General features: G+C 43.7%; 1 pseudogene across 1 annotated transcript; it reads left to right on the top strand.

Annotated features, from left to right (window-relative positions):
• The first annotated feature begins 7,211 nt into the window (after positions 1 to 7,211).
• On the top strand, positions 7,212 to 8,005 carry LOC104618155 (annotated as a pseudogene). Its single transcript, XR_738005.1, has one exon. The product of XR_738005.1 is annotated as an ephrin type-A receptor 5 pseudogene (transcript).
• Positions 8,006 to 8,735: the final 730 nt, after the last annotated feature.

Raw genomic sequence — 8,735 nt, 5'->3', positions numbered from 1 at the left:
CGTCTCCTGCCCTCTGTCACAATGCAAAGCAGTACATTAAACCTTCAGAGTGAAACTGAGCCTTGTTAAATCTTGATGCGGTGGTGAGTAGCCTTTAACATGGACTAAGGCCCTTTTACTTCTCCTAACGCCTTTGCTGCCCACATGTTGAAAGAGGTCGTTCAGAACCATGCGTCTGGCTGTCCCTTTAACCTTGCTGCAGTGATAATTTGCTCTTTAAAGCGTTTTTTTGGAGGGTGGGGGTGGTAATGGAAGTGAGTTTCTAAGTCTGCTTTCTACCAGGCAAGTATCACATGTGGGATAGCAGGGAATATGTGTTTGGTTAATACAGGGACGGAGAAAAAAGTTCGGTAGTCAGATGTGGCATGTCTCAAAGATGCTCTGAACTTCCAGCTTGTACCTCTTTGCAGTTTGCTTCCCCCACTTACCTTTTATTTTATGAAAAATGATCCTTAGCTCTAGCTGGGAAATCTCCCGTAATGAGTGAGGAAACTCACGTTTACTTCATGTAATTAACTTCAGGATATTCTGAGGCTGTTTTTTAACCAGACTATGCAGTTTAGTGGCCAGAGTGGCATTATAAGAAACAGCAGAAAACTGCAATCCCGCAGTAAAATAAAGAAGTGTAGCCCAAAAGTTGTGGTATTATTATTTTGGTGGTGTGTTTTGTTTTGTGTTTTTTTTTTTTAATTTTCCTAGTTGGACAAATTGAGGTGCCAAACCACCAGAAAATGTTCAGTTCCTTCTTTGGAAACTCAGCTTTTTAAATTAATTTCATTAGATCAGATGCTGCCTGGGTAGAGAGATTAATCAGACCCCCTTTATCCTCTATGTCTGTTATCCATTATGTTTTTTGCTTGACTAGTAAATGCTGTCAGTAGGAATATATGTCTATATGTATAAATGTCTTGGTTGTAAAATTGCCATCCAAATGAGACTTGGGCCTTGGGTGGGGGCAGTATCAGATGTATGGAAACGGTAAGATCCTGGGTGGTTACAACTGCTTCTAGTATTTAAGTTTTAATAAACACTGAGCCTAATATTGTTTGTATTGAACTCACTGTACTTTCCTTTGGAGCTCATTTTAAGGGCAGGAGCCAGTGTCAAACCCCCCCCCAAATCAGTCTGAGGCTGTGTAGGAATCTCTTCACCTTTTGCATTATAAAAGTGGATGTTGGTATTAGAAAAGTTTGTTCCTACAAGTAGTAAGTTTTTTTGTTGTTTGTTTTGGTAGCTGAAATAAAAATAAAAGTGTGTTTGTGGTCAAAAGAAGTCGTTTGGGTTAACCTAGAACAGTTTTCTTATTAATTACTTTTTTTTTCTGCCTTCTCATTTGTTTAAATTCAGGAATAGAAGATGGTAAACACATGGTTTGGGAGAGTGTCAAAATCACTGTTTTCCCCTTTACTGATGATTTTTTTTTTTTTTTTTGGTCCCCTCTCCTCCTTTCCTAACTTGATCCAACACATGAATTACTTTCGTTTCCTGATTTTTTTTTTTTTTTTTTTTTTAATTTTAAATTTGTGATTTACTGGAAAAAGTCACATGGATGTGGTTGGTGTCCTTCCACTGCCTGCTTGGGCAGGAGGGGGGATGCCACGGGGCTGTCCCAGTGAGCAGGTATCCCGCCCTGAGGCAGAATTTGAACTTTAAGCCCGAGTTGTCACACTGGCACAAATACTTAAAAGTTGTTAACGAAGAGCCCTGTTTAAACCAGGATCCAGTGACCTGGCAGTGGTGGAAGAGAGCTGGGCAAAGCTGCTTTGCCCTCTATTCTGTCTGGAGGTGGTATGTGGTGGGCACCGTTTTTATCCTGTAGATCTTGAGCTGCTTGCTGTGGCTCTGCTCTGCTCCTGGCACCGCTCCTCCGTTGGGAAGAGCAAACTTGCAGCATTGTGTCAGGTTACTGCATTTTTCTCCTGCTTGAGAGTGGTTTGGATAGTTGTCCCTTGTTGTGAGAGGGGAGCAGGCTTCCCAAGTGCTCCATCAGGTGCTGGTGGACTCTGCCACGATCGGTAGGTCATATAGGTTATACATACACCTCTTGCCAATGCCAGCGTTCAAAACAGAACTGTTTTGCTCCTGCCAATCCTAAGGTCAGCATCACTTCAGAGCAGGCTACAAATAAGGTGACTTTTGGGCACACCTGTTTTGTATTCTTGTTCTTTGAGCAAGCAGAACTCTTTTCCTTTTGACGAAGACTGAAACACCCCCACCAAAAGCAAAGACTCCTTTAATCATATGGCTCCGGTGCTGAAAACATGAGCAGTGCTGTGCATCTCAGGGCACGTTGATAAAACTGGCAATATTGGTGGCAGGCTTTGAAGTAGTTGAATTTTGGGACCACCACTGTCTAAGTGGTGTTTTGCAACAGGCGAGATGGTGACAGAGTCAGCCCTATTTTACAGCTGGCACAGCCCTGCAAAACCTTCTGCAGTGCAGAAAAAAAGGTACGTCGTGCTCTGCCTGGCTTTCACTAGAGAATTAGCCTTACGCGACCTCACTGAAGCCGCTGGAACTGCGCAGCGGAGTGCCTGCTTCTTACTTGCCGTAACTTTGTAAGACGATAGCAGGTGGAAAGCCATCAGGCAGCTAAAAACCCAAAAATCCTCAAGGTTTTGGGTTTTGTGATGTGAGGGGAGCAGCAAAGGGAGGGAAGGAGCAGGTTGCGAGATAAGGTTGAGTAGCGGGAGGGAACGTGTGTGTGCGAGCTAGGCTGGAGGCTATTGATTGGCAGCCAGGTCTTAACATCAGCTGCATAAAAAGAAATCAAAGAGACTGACCAAATATTACCAGGATGAAAGGCAGGATAAATAGCAGAGAGCTGAATGCCAGGCTGCTCTGCCCTTCTGGAAGGGCAGCACGTCTCCCCTTTTAACTCGGCATAGGGATTGCATAGCCCCACGCCATGCTTCCCTCTGCACGAGTGTGTGCTTGTGCTGGGTTTGACAGCAGGATTTTGGGGTAAAATTATCCTCCTTTGTCTGTGGGCAAAGCATGTGGAGTACCTCGGATGCTTCCACACATTCAAAGCCTGGGATCTGAGAACTGTGCCAGGCTTGCCTTTCTCCAAAAGAAAATGGTGAAAATGCACAAATCCATTTCCAATTTTACATCTTTGTGCCAGCAGGCACCTGAATTAACAAACATATGTTGCAGAGCTCCAAGTGGTGGGGTGGAAAATGAAATGGGAGAGGATGAGGCTTCTTGTACCAGGGAGCCTGTGAAATGGGTAGTGGGAACAGAGGCAGTCTGCACAGTCCTTGGACGGAGAGAGTCCTGCTGGGAAGGTTCCAGGTAAGTCTAAGGAACCATAATACTCTTAAGCTGATAATTTCTGCCTGATTTCTCCTTCAGTGGAATTAGGAAAGAGGCTTGAAATTTCCACACCACCTTTAGGGGCTGCTAAGAGAGTGAGTTACTGATGACCAGTAACAAAATTTCTCCTTGCAAAAAAAAAAACCCCAAAAAACCCAAAAAACAAAACCAAAAAGCCCCAAAAACAAAACAAACCCAAAACCAAATAAACAGAGGCTCTGAAATCTTCATCCCTGCTGTCAGTATTTGTTTTTGGGGCAGCAGCCTTTTGCTGTGCTGCAGTAGCAAATTGCAGTCCTGGAATCCCTGAGATTAGAAACAAGCCTGAGTAGCAGACAGCTGGTGAATGTGTTTTAAAATTGTCCGTTTAACCCAAGGCTGCTCCCCTGAATTCTTTTTTACCTTTTATATTTTTAGTTAGGTGTGTGATATCTTTGGCCTTTCCACAGGCAGACAGCCTGCATGAATTGCATGCTTCCTATTGATGGAGCTGAGTGCAGTCCTGAGCTTCTGTTAACTCACCAGCAGTAGTGTACTGGAAATTTCTGATTCAGAAATAGGTCTTCTATAAATGATTTAACATCAGGCCATTGAAATGCATTTGTGTTTTCCTTCTTAGGGCTATTAAAGACGTAGAGAAAACATTTACCACCAAATTAATGGTTGCATTTTTGTTTTAATCCTGCAGATGGGGTTGATTTATATCTCAAAAATATGTGCTGCAGAGAGGAATTATATTATTACACAATTTTTCAGTTGTACTTCATTTTTTTTATGCCAATATTTTCAGCTCGATGCTGTCTCTCTACCGTGGTGAGTTTTCTTTCTCATTAACCGTAAGGCACTGCATTTCATCCTCTAGCTTGTATTCCTTTGTCGGCTGAAATATTTGTCTGAGGTCTGTAGTGATTGGGAAGCTGGGACCGGGCAGAAAGTGCAGGGGCTCCTACCCCCATCCCCTTCTTGTGGAGGGATGTAAAGGCAGAAGGGCAGCAGGCTGCCTGCGGTCTCTGGGGAGAGGCAGACCCGGCTGAAGAGAAAGAAATGGTGCACTCCAGCATGCAGATAGGAGAGCAGAAGATGAGATTAAATGACAGAGCAGAGATTTGGCACAATAGTGGCTGCCTGATAGAATCTGGTTGGCTTTCCCTTGAGGATTATACAGAGATAAGGAGCCTTAGCTCATTAGCACCTCCCTTTCCTCTTGCTCTCTGATGATTGCTTTAGGTTTGATGGCAGGTGGTGATGGCAGGACCTGCTCTGATCCGGTGTGGTGCTGGAAAGGCAGCACATCCTGAAGCCAGAAATGTTAGGTCATGTGCCATTTCTTGCAGCTGAGATTAGACTCTAGTTTAGTTGATGTGTTTATGCTTGGATCTTCTTCCTCGTGGTATTTAGTGCTCTCAGTGCATGAAAGCAACCATTAGAATCACTGCATTTAGTTTTTGAACAAAAAGCTTTCTTATACTCCCACTAACACAACTCCTGGAACAGCGGTGGAAACGAGCTTAATTTTGTAACTCTGGAGAGCATGATGGTTGGGTCTTTGAAAACTGATCTGACCAGTATTAGAAAAGAGAAGTGATGTTTTTCGATATGCCTCCAATTTAAGTCACTGCAACATCACAGTCACTGCAAATGTCAGGTCTCTGAAAGACAAACATATTGGATGCTCCTGAAATGTTGTTTGGAGCTACACCATGTACCTTGTGGCCATCCATACACATCCCCCACTGGTCTGAGCAATTTCCAGCCCTCAAATGCTTTTCACCACCTCCTGCTGGAGGTTAACGCTTCTTCATATCTGTGGGTTGAGTGTTTGATCCTCTGACCTTCAGCCAGAAAAAGCAAGGGTTTAATGTCATTAACGTCTTTCCTAGGCTATACTGGGGTGTGCTCACCTGTCCCCCTGGGGTGATTCAGCAGGGACCTCTGCCTGGTTTGGGGGGAGTGGACAGAAACCCTCCCTTTTCATCAAATGGAGAATTGCCACTGTGGTAAAAATAAGACTTCACATTTGTATAGCATCATGTTAAATGAATCCACTTGGAAGCATATATGTACAGCATATTTAGCACTTAAATTAACCACAGTAGCTGAAGAATGGTGCTTTTCTGCTTTTTAATTTCATGTATTTAAACCCACCCTATTTACTGGAACACAGAGAAGCTAGCTGCAAATTTGTGCTGTCTTGCGTACTTTTCCTGTGTGTTTTCTTAATGGCTCTACTCTTTGTAATTGTTAATTGCCTCTCCTGAAAGTTAGGCATGAATCCTGCACAGATCTGCCTGGCATTTGCAGCAGGCATGTCTCCAGCTAACTCTGTGGCACTACCAGGAAGGGCAAAGTGACAAGTACATGTTGATCATGGCCTGTTGAAATCTAGGGACATAAAAAGGTTTAGAAATGAAAATACTGCTTAGCATGACAAAAATGTCCGCAGGTGAAGTTCCTCACTTGTAAGACTGGTGGTACATGGGAACCGCACATCCTGGCGGGCACGTCTTGCTGAGATTGCAGAAGTCCCCACGTTCACATCCCAGCTCAGGGAGGAGAGGAAGTGCTTTTCTGCTGGTGGTATTTATAACTCATTTTGGACTGTAGCATCAGGTTATGCTTTCATGCCACTTGTTGCTGCCATTTTAATTTAAAATTTAAGGACAGCATTTCCCTTAAAAAAGACCTTCATCGTTACATTGCTGCTGCAGGTCTTCCTTGTCAGCTCTGGAGTAAATGGCATCTGGGTTGAGAAGGCTCTCAACTTCATCTCAGGCTGTATTTCCAATGAAAAAAATTGACCTTTGGCCTTAGAAGATATGCAGCTTGGAATACAGCTATTACCTTGTACCGGAGCACCTTTAAATTAGACTCTGTTCATTTGCTTTGTGCTGCATCCGCAGCTGTGACTAGGTGCTGGCAGCAATGCTGAGCAAAAAGGATGGAAGAGGCTTTGGGAATTAAGCCCTTGCAGGTGAGCAGGTCAGAAGTAGAATGGAACAAAATTGAAACCATTGCTGGTTCTCCCGAGTTCTTTGCTGTGCTTACGTGGGTTAATCTAATCTCTTAATGTGACAGTACAGTTGTCAAAAGCCGCAACATTAGTGTTGTGTCTCTGTTGTGGGCACTGTTGCGGTGCTACTGACTCTGGTGTGCTGGATGAGGAAAAAAGTGTTTCTTCCAAGTGTCGCACTTCAGAGTGTGGCCAAAATAAAATGAAAAAACAGTTGCTACAATTCCCACAAACAGCTGTGAGAACTTATTTGGAGCTCTGCTTAAAAACCTGTGTAGCACACAAACAGCTCAAGATTTGCAGATCCATGTAACCTTTCTTAGAAGTAACCTTCTCTTTGCATGAGCAGGAGCTCCTCTGACTAGCACATGTGGGGAAAGCAAAGGCCTATTTATTTCATATATCATGCTGTTGATTTTATAGCAGGCTGTTTGATGGGGGAGAATAGCTTGGAGAAACGTGGTCATCCTCATTGCGTTGGGCAGTGATTTGAGGATGTGGTAGAAACGAGTGGGGACAGTGGAACTGTAAATAGCTTTTTTTTTCTCTCCTATGTGGATGCACTGGAAAAGGCCAACTCATGGCCTCATCTGCTTTTGTTTTGTTCCCTAACAAACTACTAGTGGACAAACACAGTAGGATATTTTCAGTCTGAAACAAAAGGTTTTAACTATCATCCTTTTATATTTCTAAAGGGTCTTTTATCTGACTTTATCAGGAATGTATCAAGCCTCCACAATGGAAAACTTTGCAATTTTAGACATCTTTTCCCCCTAAATGTCCTCCTGAACGTCTGAAGCTCAAGATGCTCTTAGATAGGAAAGCTAAGATTTTGCAGAAGCTGTGACTTTTTAAAAAAGTAATACTTTTCCTTTTTATACAGTGGGAAGAAATTGGTGAGGTGGATGAAAACTACGCACCGATACACACATACCAAGTATGTAAGGTAATGGAACAGAATCAGAACAACTGGCTTCTGACCAGCTGGATCTCTAACGAAGGGGCGTCCCGCATCTTCATTGAGCTCAAATTCACCCTGAGGGACTGTAATAGCCTTCCAGGAGGACTTGGGACTTGCAAAGAGACCTTTAACATGTATTACTTCGAATCAGATGATGAAGATGGGAGGAATATTAAAGAAAACCAGTACATCAAGATTGATACCATCGCTGCTGATGAGAGCTTCACAGAGTTAGACCTTGGTGACAGAGTTATGAAGCTAAACACAGAGGTGAGAGATGTCGGGCCCCTAACAAAAAAGGGCTTTTACCTCGCTTTCCAGGATGTGGGTGCCTGCATCGCCCTGGTCTCTGTGCGCGTGTACTACAAGAAATGCCCATCGGTGATCCGTAACCTGGCCCGGTTTCCTGACACCATCACGGGAGCAGATTCCTCACAGCTGCTAGAGGTGTCAGGCGTCTGTGTCAACCACTCGGTGACCGACGAGGCGCCCAAGATGCACTGCAGTGCTGAGGGGGAATGGCTGGTGCCCATTGGGAAGTGCTTGTGCAAGGCGGGGTATGAGGAGAAGAACAACACCTGCCAAGGTAAGGGTCTGCAGGGAGGGTGCCATCCTGAGGCTGCCGAGGTGATGTGCAGTCTTGGCTTTCTTCTCTCCCGTGTCCTTTATGCCTTCTTGAGTTGACAATGGCGGGTTGGGTTCTCACTTCCACTGAGGTCCTTTGAATGACCCCTGACAGCATGGAGAGACCTTGGCTGGATATAGTGGGACTTGACACCTATGTATGTGTCCTTCTGGCGTTTACAGGGCTGGGGACAAGGAGAATCTGGCACGCTACGATTACCTTTGGAGCACTGTACTGTTGGGTCCATGAGGTGATTGAATCATATCTGTTATTTAAAGCTTTACGTTATTTTTCCTCAATATCGGTGTTTTCTTACGAATTTTAGAAGCTTGATTTCTTTTTTCTAGACTGTGCCAGGGAATGTTTGAAGTTAATTTCCCTATGCAAGATGCGTTTTGTTTTTGTATTTAAAGGAGTATGTTTTTCTCTTATCGCTCTGGGGGGGTGTGTGTGGGAATTTAATGTGGTGTGAGTTGATTGATTTTCTTGTCTGATAAATAGTTTAATACAAAGCTGCTCAGCTGTTCAGAGTTAAACCTAAAGTCCCACTGATAAAAATACTTCCATGTGTGCTGAAGTTTTCACGTAAGTAGCTGGCTGAGGTTCCTGAGTTGCTGGTCAGCATAGGTCTCCTGAATCATCAAGGGCCTTGTGCAAGAGGTCTAGGGTATCTGAAGCTCAAGACCTAAAAAAGAATACTTCAAAAGAAGTGCAACATACTCTAAGAGTATATAATCTTATTTTATGGTTTGCTGTATTACATGCTTGTTTATAAAATTGCCCTTCTGTTGTAAATATGTAACAGGTAGCTTAAAAACCTA

This window comes from Phaethon lepturus, unplaced genomic scaffold (assembly GCF_000687285.1).
Source record: "Phaethon lepturus isolate BGI_N335 unplaced genomic scaffold, ASM68728v1 scaffold12823, whole genome shotgun sequence".
NCBI lineage: Eukaryota > Metazoa > Chordata > Aves > Phaethontiformes > Phaethontidae > Phaethon > Phaethon lepturus.
This window is presented reverse-complemented; position numbering and strand designations above follow the sequence as displayed.